At 43.5% G+C, this 18,947-nt stretch overlaps 1 long non-coding RNA gene across 1 annotated transcript; it reads right to left on the reverse strand.

Annotated features, from left to right (window-relative positions):
• Nucleotides 1-14,230: 14,230 nt before the first annotated feature.
• LOC119807975 lies at nucleotides 14,231-18,946 on the reverse strand. The gene is made up of 3 exons (XR_005284384.1): nucleotides 18,752-18,946; nucleotides 17,553-17,662; nucleotides 14,231-17,279 (listed from the first exon to the last, which is right to left on the reverse strand). It is a non-coding gene; the product is annotated as an uncharacterized LOC119807975 (long non-coding RNA).
• Nucleotide 18,947: the final 1 nt, after the last annotated feature.

Genomic DNA, 18,947 nt, shown 5'->3' on the forward strand with positions numbered 1-18,947 from the left:
ATTGTACCATTAAGTTATTTGTTTGTGCTTTGCTTTTTTTAATGTAGTAGCTTAGAGCTTTGAATTTTCTTCTCAGGATTGTTTTAAATGTGTCTTAAAGGTTTTGTTGTTTGGTGTTTTTATTTTTATTTAGTGCCAGGATTTTTTCTTTGCATTCTTTCTTGGTTCATTCTTTGATCCATTTATCACTTAGTAGTTGTTGCTCAACCTCCATGAATGTGTATAATTACTATGGATTAACTTGCTGTTGATTGTATGTTTTATTGCGTTGTAGTCAGATAGGATACATGGGGTTGTTTCAGTTTTCTGGAATTATTAACACTGATTTTGTGTCTGAGGATGTACTCTAGTTTATAGAAGCTTCCATGGACTGCTGAGCAGAATGTACATTCTTTGGTGTTTGTGTGAATAATTCTGTAGATACCTGTCAGGATGCCATTTAATTCTGAGGTTTCTCTGTTTAATTTTGTTCAGATGATCTGTTTTTTTTTTGGTGGGGGGGGGGAAGTGTGGTATTAAAATCATCTATTACTGACTTGGATTTAATCTGTGTCTTTAAATAGTTTACTTTTTATGAAATTGGGTACACCAGAGTTTGGTGCATATGTGTTTGGGACTGTAATGAAATTTTGATTACTTTCCCCCTTGATTAAAATGAACTGTTATCTCTCTCTATTTGGTTGGTTTTAATTTGAAGTCTATTTGTTAAATATTAAGATAGTGACACCTACTAGCTTTTGATCTTATTTACTTAGAATAGTTTGTTCCATCTTTTCATTTTTAAGTAGCTCCTATCTTTCAAAGTATTTGAGTTTTTGTAGACAACAAAGATATGAGATTTTGTTTCTTAATCCATTTAACTAAACTGTTTCTTTTGATTGTGGAACTGAAGCCATCAGTATATAAAGTTATTGAAAGATGTGTGTTGCTTGCTATTATTTTTTCTGTTTATGTTATTATTTCTGTTTGCTTCCATAATCATAGCTTCATTTGCTTGCTTTCTATAGTTTCTTCTCTATCTTGCTTCTCTCTCAGTCTAAATTATTGTTTCCAGTATCCTCTCTAGGGTCGGCTTGATGGACATGAATTCTTTTAGCTTGTTTAAGTCATGGAAAGTTTTTCTTTATCTTCCAACTATGACAGGTAGTTTTGCTGGGTAAAGTAGCCTATGTTTGAAATCTCTGGCTTTTAGAACTTGAAGTATATTGGTGTAGGCTCTTGTGACCTTTAAAGATTCCATTGAGAGAAATAATTGTTATTCTGTTGGGTTTTCCTCTATGTGTGGCATTTGCTTTTTCTCTTGCTACTTGCAGTAAGTGCCTTCTCCTTGTTCTGTATATTTAAAATTTTAACTATATTTCATAGGGAGTTTCTTTTCTGGTTCTGTCTATTTGGTGTTGGTCCTTTCTTTCTTGTATTTGTATGGATATGTCTTTCCTTAATTTGGGGGAAGTTTTCTTCTATGACCGTGTTGGAAATCTAGTCTGTGACATTGATCTGAAAGTCTTCTCCTTTTTCTATGCCTTTAATCGAAAGGTTTGACCTTTTCATGATGTCCCACTGTTCTTGCCTGTGCCTTTCATTAACTGTTTTCCACATTCTTTGCTTGAGTGGTCTTATTCTTTTCTATCTCTCTTGCTTGGTCCCCTTAAGTTTTCTGATTATGTTATTAAGTCTTTCAATTCCGTATTCATTTCATCTTGAGTTCTTGTAGTACGAATAATAAAAACCCAGAGACAGATATTGGGGTTCAACCTGAAGATCAGAAAAACAAAGCAGCCAACCACTAGAGAGGTCTTACCTCTATGAAATCTTCAGACTAAAAGAGAGCAAGTTCCTGTTTCATCCCACCTTACATTCCTCTCTAGTGGGACTAAGGGTAATCCCCCCCCCCACATCTGTATGGCTGACTAGTGTGGCTGCTGGGATTAAAGGTGTGTGGCTGACTAGTATGACTGCTTTGTGGTCTGTTCTTCAGGCAAACTTTATTAATTAAAATATGGTGTGGGAGAATTGTCTGTATTCTGTCAATCATGATTGGCCAGGCAGGAAGTATAGGCAGGAAAACCAGACAGGGAGTAGAAATGATATAATGAGAACAGGAGAATTCTGGAAAGGAGGAAGTTGATTCCTCCCACTCCTGCCCAGACCACTGAAGCAGCAAGATATGATCTGCCCCACTGAAAAACGTACTAAGCCACATGGCTAAAATAAATCAGAAAAATGGGTTAATCAAGATGTGAGAGTTAGCCAGTAAGAGGCTAGAGCTAATGGGCCAATCAACTTATAATTTAGGGAGACTTATGTGTAATTTTCTTTGGGGCTTGCCGACTGTGGGGTACCAGGCGGGACAGAAACCCCAACAAACAGGACCCTTCATGTTACAAAAATACTAATGAAATATCAATACAAGTCCTCTTCAATATTTCTACCTGTTTACAGAATTTAGTTTTCAAACCTTGAACTGTCTTCTTTATACCTCTTAGCCATTTATTTGTATTTTCTTGGCCATCACTCAGGCATTGATCTTTACCCTCTTTACATTCATTGAGTTATTTTTCATGTCTTTTAAAAGCTCATTGACTTCACTGACCGGCATGAGAATAGTTCAGTTTGTCTATTTAGTCACCTCATGCTTTTATAGAGCAGGCCACTGGCTATCAAATACTTGGGGGGGGGGAGAAATCAGAATAACCACACAAATATTCTAGAATACCCACATCCAGGACCTGGCTGATGTGGAAGAGCCTGAGGTTCTGTGGCCTTTATAATCTTCCAGGTGAGATAGATATATCAAAGCTGACCAGGCATTCACTGCTAATGTGTCTGTGGGAACAGGCTGGTCACCTGTACACACAGAATTGCAGCCAGACACTTAGAATAGCACAGATTTGAGTTCCAGTGTCTTTTTAGGGCCCAATTCAGAATGCCAACCCTAGCTGTCTGCAAAGATCCTGTGAAGAGTTCAAAACTGATCATGCTCCATTTTACTTTGACTGGTATGGGAAGAATGCTGGCTTCAATATTGTTACAACTCTCTGGGTCTTTAGGACATGTGGGCAGGGTTTGGGCTCATGAGAATACCTGACCCATGTAGATACTCTGATTTTTTATGTTGATTTGTTCTCTCTCTCTCTCTCTCTCTCTCTCTCTCTCTCTCTCTCTCTCTCTCTCTCTTTGTGTGTGTGGTGCCATGGAATTGAATGCTAGACTTCATGAATGCCAAGCAAGTGTTTTGGTTTTAGATGTTATCTTTTCTGAGAGGTGTTGCTTGGAAAGATGAAAAACTATATTCTTTTTTGTTGCTGTTGCTATTTTTTCTGTTTTTTGGACAAGGTTTCTTTATAGTTTTGGAGCCTGTCCTGGAACTAGCTCTTGTAGACCAGGCTGACCTCAAACTCACAGAGATCCACCTTCCTCTACCTCCCAAGTGCTGGGATTAAAGGTGTATGCCACTGTTGCCTGGCTAAGACTTTACTCTTCACCCTACACTTTGAGACTGAGCCCAAAGTTCCTGGAGTGGTAATCATGCCTGCTATCCATAGTTATACCAAGGAAGACCCCATTAGGTAGATAGATGGTATTCCCTACAAGTTAGGGATATATATGCAGCATACACAGGTATATTAGCACACATACACAGACAGGCAGAGGAGGTCAGCTTCAACAAATGGACAAACTCCCACAAGCTCTACCCAAAGCCCAGGAGCAGCCTGCCTTCAGAGAGGTTGTGGGTAGTAAGACAGCTTCAGCATGACTCATTCTGAGTTCAAAGCCCTCTTACCCAGGATGACAGTTCCACGTGTCTGTGTGGTAACACCCTTGTGTTTAAAATGTGTTTGTGGTCCTTGGCTCTTGTGGAGAGCTGTTTTCATAGGCAGCATTCAATTTCCCACCTGTTATTGTGCATTTGCATCCCCAGGGGCTGAGGCTGGGGGAAAGTCCGAGAGCGAAGGAAGCGGTGTTTTCTATGTGAAGCAGACGTGCTCCAAAGCCAGTACAGCATGGGGCCTGCCAATGGCATAGTGGGCCCTGGAGGTTTGTTGACATGCTGACCTCCCAGAGGCCACACCCTTAGTCTTTTGACTCAAGTAGACTTCCTTTGTGTACTGGCCTCGGAGCTGAGAGCAGAATTTAAGGTTGACTAGGAGCCAGAGGAGAACATCCACAGTTACTCTGAAGACAGTGCCACAGGGCAAAGCCAACATCAAGGCTCGTGCTGTTCATAGATGATATTCTGTTCATGCGGCTCTGTCTTCATTCATGAGTCCCGTGGAATCATCATGGTTTCCATAGTGACAGGCCAGGAGGAGGAAGAATGGGCTCTAACCCTTACTTGGACTGATGGAAGGCAGCAGTGTAGGCTGTTCAGTGATTGGGAAACTCTGTTCATGTCTGTGCCACGGTGGCTTTTTACTGAGACCTGCTCTTACAGGATGTTTCCTTGAGACAGTAGTTACACAACAGGAATGGTAGCTAAGGCCACCCACCCCCACAATACCAACACGGATGGTAGAAGGAGGGAGGAGCGACTCCTTGGAGCTGTCCTCTGACTTCTGCACTAGCACTCATGTTCAAACACACATAAACAGGAGTGTGAAAAGTGTGGTGATGCCTTTGTTTTCTTTACTACAGCTGCCACTGTCACAATGACGCACCCCCGAGGATATGCCGCACACTCCTCCAATGAGGAGTATTTTCCCTGACTAGGCAGAATTTACATTTACTCCCCTACAGTTTACACTCCTTTAAACCCGTGTGTGTTCTTACTAGAGACTACCACACGAGGACCGAACAAAGGATGGCCTTCATGCTGGTAAACAAGTTAAAATGCAATGGGAGTTTTATTGAGTTATATTTGACACAAATATAAGGCTAGTTTTATGGGTTGCCACCCCTTTATCCCTTAAAGACAAATACTGCCCAAATTTTTACGTTCTCCACCTGGTAAAGAACACAAAAACAGAACCTTTCGTTTCGGTGTTTCAATAGTCTCATGAAGCGAGTTTAACTCAATGATGGTTTAAGCATCATTTTTTTCCCACTGAGTACAAACGTCAGTGATGTTCTATCTGAAAGGTTCTTGCCCTTGGATCCCTTTGTTTCCTACCAGTCAGCTCTCCTGTGCATCTGCTTTTCAAGTTAAACGGCAAGGGTTTTAGAACTGTCTTCCAAAGAATGATTATGCCGTTTCTATTTGGAGAATTGTCAAAGAGAACAAAAAGCTCAAACTTGGAGCTAGAGCTAAGCCGCAGGGGAGCAACTGTGAGTTCCACTGGAGGTTTGGGGAGTGGAGCCGTGAATGGTGGTATTTGTGAGGAGTGAATTTCACTAGGCCACAGAGGCTTTACCTGGAGGGAAGAACTAGCATTATGTCACCCATGCCGAGACTGCTTTGTGCCAGGAACACAGTGAGTGGTCCCTGGAACTTAGCAGTGAGGGTGCTAACAGGGAGCGGAGGGTGTCAACAAGAAGCCAATGAGTCATCATAGGTTGGGACAAAGCACCCAGAAGAGACAGAGTACAGGGACAAAGGATAAGGTGACAGAGGACTAGTTTAGACAGGGTGTCACAAGGTCTCACTTGGAGGTGGCAATGGAGCTGATCATAACTGCAAATTGTGATTGTGAAATCCTGGGCTGACACCAGTGTTGGAAGAGACTAGGGTACACACACACTCATCACAGACGTGGAGATGTGGGAAAAGAACACACCACACTGGGGTCAGGGGCAAAGCTGGAAACCCTGGGACTCATCTGCCACACAAAACAGATTCTAAGGGTTTAGCAGCTTGCCCCATTATCACGCAGGGGACTTCACCACGAGCACGAGGTTCTGCACACCTGGTTTCTGAGATAGCGGAAACAAAGGCCAAGTCATGAATTCCATTGTGGACCCAATTTGCTGCACTGGCATATTACATTGGTTTCAAATTAGATGGCTATCAAGCCGTTTTGGCTTTGGATTGGATTGATTCAGCCAAGGAATTAGCTCACCTCCTGATTTGAAAGATGAGAAGTTAAGTGGTGGATGCAGGCTGAGGCTTACAGAAGTCTTTTTCGGAGCAGGTGGCTTTGCTAGCAGGGCTATGGTTTAGCTATGATGCTCCTGAAGACTTGATCTCCAGACGGTGGTATCACTGAGAGGTGATTGGATGAGGAGGATGCTATCTACACCAATGGGCCAATCTGGTGGTGAGGTCATAGTTGAAAGGGCTATTAAGAAGTGTGGCCTATTTGAGGAAGTAGGTCCCTGGAGAGGTGATTTTTGAAGGCTTTGTCTTTGTCCCCACACATTCTTTTGTTCTTGTTCTCTGCTCCCTGGACGCCTCGTGTGAACAGCTTTCTTCCATAGATTCTTCTGCCATGATATCTATGTCACCACAGGCCAAATAACAGTGAACGCATGCGCTGATAATGCTGAAATCTTTCATCTTTTAAGTTGATTTTCCCAGATATTTTGTCCCAGCCTCATGAGGTGGGCCACCACAGTGAGCTCTGCATTCTAGGTTTCCTGTCCTTGTCCTGAAGAGAATACTAGAGCGGACCCATCACACTGGGTTTTCTGACATCAAAAACAGATGCTTGCATTTGAGCCTGTAGATGTGTCTTTTCTGTTTTCTATTTTTTTTTAAAAAAACTTAGCATACAAAGTAATGGGTTTCATTATGAAATTTCACACACATACATGCCCTTGTGCACACACGTGCGCACACACAAAATTGCAATTACTTTAGGTTCTTGTCACCTCCCTCAGCCTTCTCCAGTCAGTGCTGGTCTCATTCATCCCCACAAAGGATTCCTGCTCTGCCTTCGTGACACACATGCCCATTGCCTTCTCTTTTCTTCTACAACTCTCTCCCTTTGGATGTTGTCTTCCTCTTTGATTGTTTGTGTAAGTTCAATTTTAGATAATTTCTATGAAAGAAAATACGACATTTGTCTTTTTGTGTCTGGCTTATTTTGCTTCATATAATGGTCTCCGGTCCATTCATTTTCCCAAGTAGGGCCATGTTTCATTCTCCTTTTTGACTGAATAAAATTTTACTGTTTACATGCATCACACTTTCTCTATCCTTTGCTGCAACTGGAACCTGCTGGTTCTGTATCTTGGTATGGTGACGAGTACAGGAATTAAATATGGTTGTGCAAACATTGCTGTGGCATGCCGACTTAGTAATCTTTTCTGTACATACTCAGAAGTGACATAGTTGGATCATCCAGTGGTTCTAGTTTTCGTTTCTTAAGAGACCTCTGTCCTGATTTCCACGCTGGGGTCACCAGTTTACCTTCCTATCGGCAGTATGTAAGTGCCACCTGCCCTTATCTTCACCAGCATTTGTGTCGTTTGTTTCCGTGGCGATAATGTTTCTGACTGGGGTGAGATGGAATTCCAAAGCTGATGGAGGAGAGTTATATGTCTATGTTTCTTTCATTGGTTAATTAATAAAGAAAACTGCCTTGGCCCTTTAAGAACAGAAAATTAGGTAGGTGGAGTAGACAGAACAGAATTGTGGGAACAAGGAAGTAGAGTTGGGGAGACGCTTCAGGCAGTCGCGTGGTGAGTCTCCATGCTGCTCCTCTCCGAGATGGATGCAGGTTAAGATCTCTCCCGGTAAGCCACACCTCGTGGTGCTACCCAGATTACTAAATATGGGTTAAAGAAAGATGTGAGAATTAGCCAATAAGAGGCTGAAACTATGGGCCAGGCAGTGTTTTAAAAGAATACAATTTGTGTGTTGTTATTTCGGGGCATAAGCTAGCTGGTGGCCGGGAGCCAGGCGGCGGGAAGCCGGCCCGCAGCTCCCCACTACAGAATGGCGCCAACATGGATAACTGAATCCACAGAAAACCTGAGAAAGCTTGGGAAAGAATAGAGTAAAGCATGTTTTCTTGATAGCAGCAATTTCTCGGATCTGAGCAAGCGCTCTCATCTAAGAGAGGCTTCCTGACTCAGCTTTAGCTGCAAAACCCTGCAGCTCTTTTAAGAGGTTCTGCTACGAAACACTTAAATGGCGTTGATAAAAGCTGACTGCATGATTGTTTGTTTTCAGCCATAGCAGGAAAAAAGTTGTGCTGTTTTAAAATGCTGGCGTTCTGGTCTGTACTGCCAGGGCAAACTCTGACTCTTTCAAGCAGGCGGTCTTGACTGTTGTTTGACACTGTTGCAGCTTGCTTGCTGGCAGGGACCTTGAAATGCCACAGAGTTGTGGTGATAAACAGGGCTCTGGCCGGTACCTCAGCCACAAGGCTGGAATCGCAGAAAGCTAAGGAATGGGCTGGATCTACCTGTCAAAGTCACGGCTTTAGTCCTACCGATATTGTTTGGTAAATTAAAGACTCAAGTCGTCAGAAAAAGAGAGATATACAGTAAAAGAAAGATTCAACGTCGAAGAAAATGTCTAAATGATTTATGATGTGTTAAAAATATATACAGGCTAAAGGTTAAAGTTCTTTAAAAAAAAAAAGGAAGTAGTTTGTTGTAGTGGTACACACCTTTAATCCCAACACTTGGGAGGCAGAGGTAGATTGACCTCTGTGACTTCAAGGTGTGGCAGCACACACCTTTAATCCCAATGCCTGGGAGGCAGAGACAGACAGATCTCTGTGAGTTCAAGGTGTGGTAGCATACGCCTTTAATCCCAGCACTTGGGAAGCAGAGGCAAGTGGATCTCTGAGAGTTCAAGGACAGCCTGGTCTATAGAGTTATTCCAGGACAAAGATATACAGAGAACTTGTCAAAAAATAAAAAAATAAAAGTAAAAACAAATGAAATAGAGGTTAAAATAAAGCCGTACAAAGATGGAAAATACACAAAGAATCTTGATGCTGTATACTATTATGCTCTCTTTGGATTGTTTGAATGCTGAGGAAGGAGCAACAGCTGCTAAAAGATATTTGTTTACAAATGCTGCTAAACTATTCCAGAATAGATATTTTGAAAATACCTTGACTTTACAATTTGGATCTAAGGACATGATGCTTTGGAAAGGAGTTTCTTTTGTTTTTACAGAAAATGAAACCATGTGGATTGCTTCTATCCCAATATGGTATGATAGACCACGCCCTCCTGAAAGGTTGCTGTGAACATCTTCAAAAATTTACTTCACTCAACTGCCAACTGAGAGGAACCTAGCACACAGGTTACACCATGAAAGACCTAAATAACAGCGCCCCCATTCAGCAGGAAGCAGTTTGGAGAGAAATTACTGCGCCCATTTTCCCAAATATTGTTTATAAATGTTCTTTTACATTTAAAGGGGGATATGATATAGAGATAAATAATTTGCAATGGTATGGATTTTAAGGTCAATTTGTTATATGTATATGTATTTCTGATCTTGATTAAGGTATTGTAATTGTGTAGTTCATTTAAAAATGTAATGTATAATTAGGAAATATAGGTTGTTAATGGATAATCATCGATTAATAGTCAAGCTTGTAGTCATGTTAGTCATTTTCTAGATGTGCATAGATATATTTCAGATAGGCATTCTTCATATCTTTCAAAGACTGCAGAATATGGCATTTAATGTTTTAATAACTTAGGGTTTTTCATGACAATGAGACACGTCTGCTCCTGGCAGCACCAATCTACTTCAAGAGGAAGATGGGCATCGAAGAGGCTACTTATGGAGTTTGTTAGCCATTTGGGCAAGAAACTGCTCTTGCCTGGACTGTTGCATAAACTGGACACAAGGAACCCACAGAAAGAGGACTGTTAAACTTGCCTAAAGGTGAGATGGTCTCTCAGGGTTCCTGATTCGTGAAAGAGTCTGCGAGACGTTCTGCAGGACACAGCAGAAAGTGACTGAACTGTCTTTGGAATTTTTCTGCTTCATGGAAATGTCTGCTGGATACTGTGGGCCTGAAGCCCGAAGATGGATGCCCCAACGGTACAGAGGAACTTTGGGTGACTGTCCAGGCAGCGAGTTGTCTCTGTCATTTCTAGAGTTTTATAAGTTACTTATTTCTTGTTTACTTAGGTAGCATTGTATCCTTCTGGAGTCTTTGATGGAGTTGAAGAATAAATAGATAGTTATAGCTTTCCTTAGTTATGATAAAAGATAAAATAGATTTAAATATTGTAACTGTAATACTTGCTTGATAACTGTTTTGTTATATGTAATTTTGCTATGTTAAAGTTGAAGCCTTTCTTTTTTGTTTAAACAGAAAAAGGGGAAATGATGGAGGAGAGTTATATGTCTATGTTTCTTTCATTGGTTAATTAATAAAGAAAACTGCCTTGGCCCTTTAAGAACAGAAAATTAGGTAGGTGGAGTAGACAGAACAGAATTGTGGGAACAAGGAAGTAGAGTTGGGGAGACGCTTCAGGCAGTCGCGTGGTGAGTCTCCATGCTGCTCCTCTCCGAGATGGACGCAGGTTAAGATCTCTCCCGGTAAGCCACACCTCGTGGTGCTACCCAGATTACTAAATATGGGTTAAAGAAAGATGTGAGAATTAGCCAATAAGAGGCTGAAACTATGGGCCAGGCAGTGTTTTAAAAGAATACAGTTTCCGTGTAATTATTTTGGGTAAAGCTAGCCGGGTGGCGGGACACAGCCCCACCGCTTCCTTCTACACAAAGCAGTTTCAATTTGAATGTCCCTGATGGCTAGGAATGTTGACCAACTTCTAAACTATTTGTTGATAATTTATACTTCATCCTTTGAGAAGTTAATACAATTGTTTTGCTGTTTAAATTTTGGGGTTCATTGTAGATGCCAAGGATTTTCCCCCCAATTTTTATCTTGATCTTTGTAATTTTACCTATAAGGCCATATGTAGAGGCTCCGGCATTATATGGAAGAGGTTGGAAGGGAGGACCTTAGTGGTGGCTGGGATGGAAAGGACTCCCACAGCCTAGGATCTTCATCCACCCCGGCCTCCAGGGTTGGCTAGAGAAAGGCACGAAAGGCAAAGGGAAACTGTATCGAGGCTACTTTTGGTATCCCTGGGTTTCTTTTGCTAATGCTGGTCTCCATCTCAGGTTTAAGGTTTGCTTTGTAGACACATCAGCAAGTTCCATGGCAGGTGCAGAGCTGAGCTCAAATCTGGTCTTTGCAAAAAAAAAAAAAAAAAAAAAAAAAAACCAACCCTAGGCTAGAGTAGATTCTTAAAGCCACTTGGAGGACTCGATGCATCTTACCTGGAGATGAGATTCTCTAAGGGGCAAGGACTATAATGCAAAGGACCAAGACTCAACAGATGCATCTTGTACCAGCTTTCCCCAGGCATCGTCTGGATTCAGATGGAGCATGCAACAATAAGTAAAGGGAAGATGTGAAGATATCAGCGTGACAGTGAAGCACAGAATGTAATGATGATATAACAGAAGGTCACAGACATGGACCTTCCAGGCCAGCAATGCCCTGTTCCAACACACTAGATGAGAACTGGCTGACGTGAAAGCATTGTCCATGATACATACAAAGCAAAGGATACCAAACAGGACAAGTGTCTGGATATCTGATGATTCTAAGATCCTTAAGTCAGAACCATCAGATGCCAGGCGTGAGTGAGTAGAAAGAGCCCGTGGGCAATGGATCTGTGGTCCCATTGGAAAGTTTGGAATAATTTGCCCAGTGCATAGTGTCAAACAGGTGGCTGTAGAATTGTCTTTTTGTTGATGAAGAATGACTTGTGTAGGAGGACACAGGGCAAAGTTGGGAACAGGGAGAACACAGGACTCAACCGAAGAGTTGGAAACCATTGTTTTGACTTGGAGGTGGGCAGATAAAGATGTACTTATTTATTTAGATAGACCTATGCATATCTTGATTAGACTCGGAGATCAGATGGGATGCATATCTAGTTTCCACATCTCCACTGAGCAGCAGTCTGGTGCAGTGGGTGGTGTCCAGTATTGTGACACACGCCTCCACTTGAAGGCTGTGTGACACAGGACCAGATCCCGAGACCTACACGAATGGACCTAGATATGAATAGAGCCCACGGTCCCTGTACTGCCTGCCCAGCTGTTGCTCATGGACTGCCTGGAACAGAGCCAGCTCCCCAGTGCCTCAGCTCAGGAAACGTCCACGCAGAGGGTGGTAGGAAGGCTCCAATCTAGGAAGGAGTTTGGACTTCAAATTTTAGAGCCCCTTGCCCACTGTGATGTGGCATGATTCCGCGCACCCATTACAGCTACGTTTAGCCACTGATAACCCTGTGGGGAAGAGAAAGAGTTAAAAGCTTTGCTTCCCTGACGTCTGCCCCGTGCACATGGCGCTTCCACACAGCAGCTGACAGACACCAGTGCAGCACGTGTCAGCAGTACTGTGGGAACCGCAGACTGGTCTGCTGGTCACGTGTGGCGGCCAGCTCTTTCCATGTGCCGAAGTGGACTAAATTATCCAAAATTCCCAACACACAAACTCCTCTGTGCTTTAACCAGTTACTAGTTTATGTTTTGCTTTTAAGAGAAAGTGGCCTTTGGAGAGAAGGGAAGAAAATTTGGTCAAAATTTACTGTCATTCAAATGCTGTTGTAAAATAAGCTGGTGGTGGTTAATTGAACTGGCTGAGTGACTGGCATGTCATCCCCGTTCTCAGCACGGAACGCCCTCAGCTTAAATAGTTGCCGGCAGGAGGAGGAAAAAAAAAAAAGCCCGGTTATTCAGAAAGAGATTTTTTTTAGATTCTGGATTTATGTTAAAAAGAGACACATTCTGAAATTCTGTGGAAATTGCATCACACCTAGTACCTGATAGTCTACAGTCAGGGCCCAGGGGCCCGCAGATTAAAAGGAGACCTGGGCTTTCTTGGGTCTAACATAGAACTTCCAAGAAGTCTGACGTTCGTGTAAACAGAGTCTTATTAACAAGAATATGGACGAGTTTGCACCAAATTTCACTTACAAGAGATTGAAGACTATTTCAGACCACTTCTTCAGGATTTTACTGGTACTTCTCTTGGGAACAGGACTGGCTTATAGCGGTTCTGGGACGTGTTTGTAGTTTCTGAAATAATTCCCCCAACTTCAACTTCTGCACAGGATACGGAGCACAGAGCGTGTGTGTTCCCAGGTGGAGTCGCAGTCCCAGCCAGGACAGTTCCACCGTTTTAACTTTCGGCAAAGCAGACATTGAAGGTTCCTGATATTCTCGTACTGACCAGCTTGACTTCTTGGAAATTACTGTTTCGTCTTGATTCTTTGATATGAATGCTGAACGAACTTGCTAAATACCCATATTCTACATCATTGTTTATCTCTGTGGGAAGAAAAATACAAAAGCACATGCTGCTTTAAAAATCCTCAATGACTGGGGGAAAACTTAAGAGCCACAAAATGATTTGATATGTTAACCAAAACAAGCTTTGAAACTGTGTTTCCTGTCACAGTAATAAGCACGAGTCCTTCTGTGGTTTATCTTAGCTGTTACAGCCACTGGAAGATTCAGCTAATATAAAATAGACTCAAGAACAATGCTGTGTGAGGGCATATTGCTATTGAGATTGCTGCTCTTTCAACTAAAGGCTGGAACCACAGATTCTGGTCCCACCAAGCTGAGGTCCAAGCTCAGTGTCCTGGTCAGAAGACCGTATCCCGTGTTCCTCTTGCCTCAGGGATGATTGCACAGGTAGTTGTTAGAAATATTGTCGTGTGGCCTTTAAAGGTGTCTATGCCGCATGCATTTGAAGTTAGCAGGAGTTACGAACTTGGATGGGGTGTTTATGTCTGTCTTTAATAGGAAAGGGTACTCCTGTGTTTGATTTCAGTAATTACTGTCAAGCTTCAATGTGATGAAGCAAGTGTATATAGTTTGTTCCAGTTCTGCCTCCCCTCCCCCAGCAGCCTCTACCGAATTGAAATGAAGAACAGGGACAGATAGAGCTTTGTCTTCTTAGTGCCCCAGCCATTGTTAACTTATTACACTGCAGAATATAGGGCTCTGGGACTCAGCAAATGGCAGAGATTCAGAAATGGGAGTTCTCTACTGTCCTTTATTTTAGTTTGTTGTTTGGTTCCAGTTGTGGGAAATGAGAGTCTACAGTGAAGACAATGCATGGCATCCACGGTCAAGGTTGCACATAGCATCCATGGTCAGCATTTCGCAGAGCATCCATGGTCAGGGTTACACACAGTATACATGGTCAGGTTGCACATAGCATCCATGATCAGGGTTTCATACAGCATCCATGGTCAGTATTTCTCAGAGCATCCATGGTCAGGGTTACACACAGTATACATGGTCAGGGTTACACACAGTATACACAGTCAGGTTGCACATAGCATCCATGGTCAGCATTTCGCAGAGCATCCATGGTCAGGGTTACACACAGTATACATGGTCAGGTTGCACACAGCATCCATGGTCAGGGTTACACACAGTATACATGGTCAGGGTTACATACAGTATACATGGTCAGGTTGCACATAGCATCCATGGGCAGGGTTTCATACAGCATCCATGGTCAGGATTACACACAGTATACATGGTCAGGGTTACACACAGTATACATGGTCAGTTTGCACATAGCATCCATGGTCAGGGTTGCACACAGCATCCATGGTCAGGGTTGCACACAGCATAAATGGTCAGGGTTGCACACAGCATAAATGGTCAGGGTTTCATACAGCATCCATGGTCAGGGTTGCACACAGCATCCATGGTCAGGGTTGCACACAGCATAAATGGTCAGGGTTTCATACAGCATCCATGGTCAGGGTTGCACACAGCACACATTGTCAGTGTTGTGCAGAGCATGCATGTTTGTTGTTGGAGCACTGTGGGGGATGGTTTCTAGGTCAGTGCTAAGTCTTGCTCTTCCTGTTGTAAGTACAGAAAATCCCTGGTTTAAGACAGCATGATGCATGACTTCCTACTTCACATGGTGAGAAAGCCATATGCACTTAGTAGAAGCCATACCTTATGCTTCTGATTTTTCCTCAGGCTAGTACTGTCTGGAGCCATCTGCAAAGGTTAAACTTCACCTCTTAGTAAGGCAAGAGACAAATTAAATGCTGACATTGCTAAGATCTACAATACAATAGGTATTTGAGAAAGAGATGGAGAGACCACGTTCACATCATTACAATATACTGTTACGTGTTGTATTTTATCGTTGTTTTTTGTTGTTAACTCTTCCAGTGCCTAATTTATAGTTTCACTCTGTCTGAAGTATAAGCAGAAATTGTAGACAAGGATTTGTGTCCAGCCAGGCACTGGGTTCTTGAAACACATCCCCTCAAGGATAATGGTGACCTCTGCATTAGGATAGAGGGTTCCTGACTCAATGCTGAGGATCCTGGGCTAACCTGTCCTTCTCTTGAGCAACACGGTGAGAGAATTTTCTTCCTTTCAAGGTTCCAGTGGCAAACCAAAGCACAATTCCATCAGAGTTCACCCTGGGGAACCAATAGATTTTATATATCCTTACGCACATGGGTGAGGCGTTACTAATGAGAACATGGGTGATTCCAAAGCAGACACACTGGGGACTCTTCACCCAGTGATGATGGCTTCCTTGGAGCCATGTAGATATGCCTCCTTCCCCTCGTCTTCCTGAGTCTACACTCTCGAGCCCCTCCTTAAGACCTCAATGCCCCATGCAGATAGGGCAGGATACATGGGGCTCAGAGGAGTGGCTGGACACTCAGGTGAGGCTTCAGTAGCCCCCACTCCTTCTAGAAGGGAATGTCATCAGTCAACAAGGCCGGCTGTGAGGACCTTTCCCACGCAGACACAGCTGGTCTTAGGAAGGTGGGCGTTCTGCTGGGAGGATGGTCCTGTACAATACCACTCTGTGAGACAGTTTGAAGAGTGTCGGGGGACAGCTGGTGCTGCTTCAGACAGTGTTGTAAATCGTGAAGTCCAGTTATTGTCTGCTGCACTGAATATGCTGCAATTCAGGCCTGGATATCTCAGTACAGAGAATGTATGAAGTTCATTTTCATATATCCGTCTCCCCTGAGTTGAACTTGCATACACAGCCACACAACCATGTTCAGTGGCATTTTATTTGTTTATTTCTTTTCTTCTTCTTCTTCTTCTTCTTCTTCTTCTTCTTCTTCTTCTTCTTCTTCTTCTTCTTCTTCTTCTTCTTCTTCTTCTTCTTCTTCTTCTTCTTCTTCTCCTTCTTCTTCTTTTTTTAGGAGACAGAGTTTTTATATGGATAGCCTGGCTGTCCTAGAACTCTGTAGACTAGGCTGGCCTCTAACTTAGAGATCCCCTACCTCTGCCTCCTGAATGATGGGATTAAAGGTGTGCGCCACCACCCTGAGCAATCCTGGTCTTGTCTGTGGCATTTTTTTTTTTGGTTTTTCGAGACAGGGTTTCTCTGTAGCTTTGGAGCCTGTCCTGGAACTAGCTCTTGTAGACCAGGCTGGTCTCAAACTCACAGAGATCTGCCTGCCTCTGCCTCCCGAGTGCTGGGATTAAAGGCGTGTGCCACCGCCGCCCGGCTTGTCTTGTCTGTGGCATTTTTAACACTCAAGTGACCTTTGTGCTTGTGTCAGGAGTCCCCTCCAGAGCTCTTACCTGACCTTGTTCACCACCTAATGCTTAAGAAGAACACCGAGACCCAGAGCAAGGGAGCCTGAGGTCACCGCTCAGCCACAGCAGGGTGGCTGTGCGGACTGACTTCCTATAGCCAAAGGTGCAAGCTGAAGGGACTGCTGCCAGGGTGGCTGAAGCTGCCAATGACAAAGTCACAGCTCACGGGCTAGGCATTTTGTCTGGATATTTCTATCAAGGTCAGGAATGCCAGTCAACAGCAAATGCAGGAAATTATAAAGGATCAAGAGCAGCTGACGGTAAAATCCATTCTGGGATGTTTTTAGCAAAACAATCAAGGATCTAGCACTTTCCGGGGTTGAGGGGACTGAAATGGAATATGACTGGCAGCCAACCCCAGCTCTCCCATCTTGCACGTCTGCTCTGAGCCATGAGGGATAGTCTAAAAATAATGCGTGGAGCCACACACTTGGCGCTTTTGTTGTTTACTCTGGTCTTTGCAAAGTGTCTTTATCAGAGTAGAGAATTTCCTATCGTTGGTATTTATAGAGTCTTTTATTCTGAAGATGTTCAAGTGTCTATTCCCATTGCTGAGAACTACATGGCCGGGTCTTCTCTGAGGGTGACGTGGCTGGAGGTTGGTTATAAACTGAGGCTGGGAGGAAGTAAGAAGGCGAGGCCTCTTTTCATTCCTAGGATCTCAGGTGCATGGTTCTCCGCACTAACTGAAGGGAGATAGTGGCCCTGGGGCAGCTAAGCAGCCCTGACAGCCTTCTCTGTGTGGCACAGGAAGCCTCCGATTATTCTTCAGAGAATTCATCTGCACAGCAATACAATATTGCAGAGGATTGTAACTTAAACACCGCTGAAAACAAGTCCCCTCCAAATTCCTTGAGTTTGATCTCCATGCAATAAAAAACAGATAAAGAAACCTCCTCTGGATTGTCTGGGTGCCGTGAGGGCTAATTTGAGACGTGACTGCTTAGAAAATCTTACCATGTCTCCTGGAAGCTAAGACTAGTCAGGAACTAGTCAGGTGAGGCTAGCTGCCCACCCCGTCCCCGCCCCTGGGTCTACCACTTGCAGCATTCACCTGGCAAGGACGGACTGCTGTGCTCTCAGCTGCACACCGATCCCTTTGCTTTCCTTGACGTCACAGCCATTGGTGAAAGACCGCCAGCTTTTCTGTAAACCTGAGGTTATCTGCAAATTCAGGAAACAGTTTGATGAGCCTTCACTTCCCCTGGTGGGGAGCTCTGGGCCTTCAGCTTGAGGTTATCTGGCTTGCGGGCATACTAGGGGTGTTCTTGTGTCTCCTAACTCTAGCTGGGGACCAGTGCAGCTCACTTCCCAATTGTACCTTCTGGAACCCTGCTCTGTTGAAGCCGTTACGTCAAAATGGGCTCCGCATCCAGTCTTGTTTAAGGGACCAGAATCCTTCAAACTTTTGCTAGCCTGCCCTTGACGTGAAAACAAGTTCATCCCAAGGTTTTGAAAAAAACAAAAAACAAAAAAACTTCCTCTTCCACCCGATTCCACTGGCAATTCTGAGAGTGTGACGGAGAGGGATTCTTAACGATGCTGAGCAAATAGAATGGACCAGCGCTCACCACCGGTGTTGAATGCTACTCTTCAGCTACGATGCCTTTAATACTGCTTCATTCTTTTACCCTGACCCCTCCAGCAAAAAAGATCTCAAATTGCTGCAGTCACCAATTATGGGTCTGTTATTACAGCAGACTCTCAATGGGTTCTCATTCCCAAGTTCCTGAGGGCACCTAACGAAGGCTATGGGGCTCACTTCCTCTCTCGGTCTTTTTGCGTTTTACCCACTGGGGCTATTTATCTTAATAAAACAATCTGAAATCGTAATTTTACTTAAAACAAAGCAGAAACAGAGCGCAGAGAGAGCGGTGTCAATGCTCACTGTAAAGGGCTGTCCTGCGATTGGGCCATATGCTGGGGGTGATGATTTGGAAGAATTCAGCAACTTGGGAACTGAGTCTGCTATAATGATTAATGGAAATTAAAAGAGAGGCTATGAAACTGTACCACTTACTCTGTAATTTCGTAAAAATAATCACAAATCATGTCAGGGTGGGGTAAGTGCCAGCATAGAAACAATAGTTTTCTTTCAATTATGGGATTAGGGTGATTTTTTTTCTTTCATTATTCTCTGATTTCTCTGGAATGTGGGTAATAGAATGGAAACAATGCTCTCCCCCTTCTTCAGGAATTGCATGAGGTAATGATTGTAAGGTGGCTTTCTCTTTGTTTCTACCTTTCTGTTACCTCATTGTATCCGTATGACCTTGTCCTGTCCTGAGGAGTGATGGAGGGGGCCTGGGCTGATCCCCTCCGGCAGCAAGTCACGCTTGCTTTCCTTTTTTCCTTGTCCTCTGACCATGCCAACCCAAGCCACAGATGAACTGCTGCAGGAGGCCATCCTTAGGGACTCATCTTGGGTACCACGTGCACCTGCAACGTG

This window comes from Arvicola amphibius, chromosome 2 (genome assembly GCF_903992535.2).
Source record: "Arvicola amphibius chromosome 2, mArvAmp1.2, whole genome shotgun sequence".
Lineage (NCBI taxonomy): Eukaryota > Metazoa > Chordata > Mammalia > Rodentia > Cricetidae > Arvicola > Arvicola amphibius.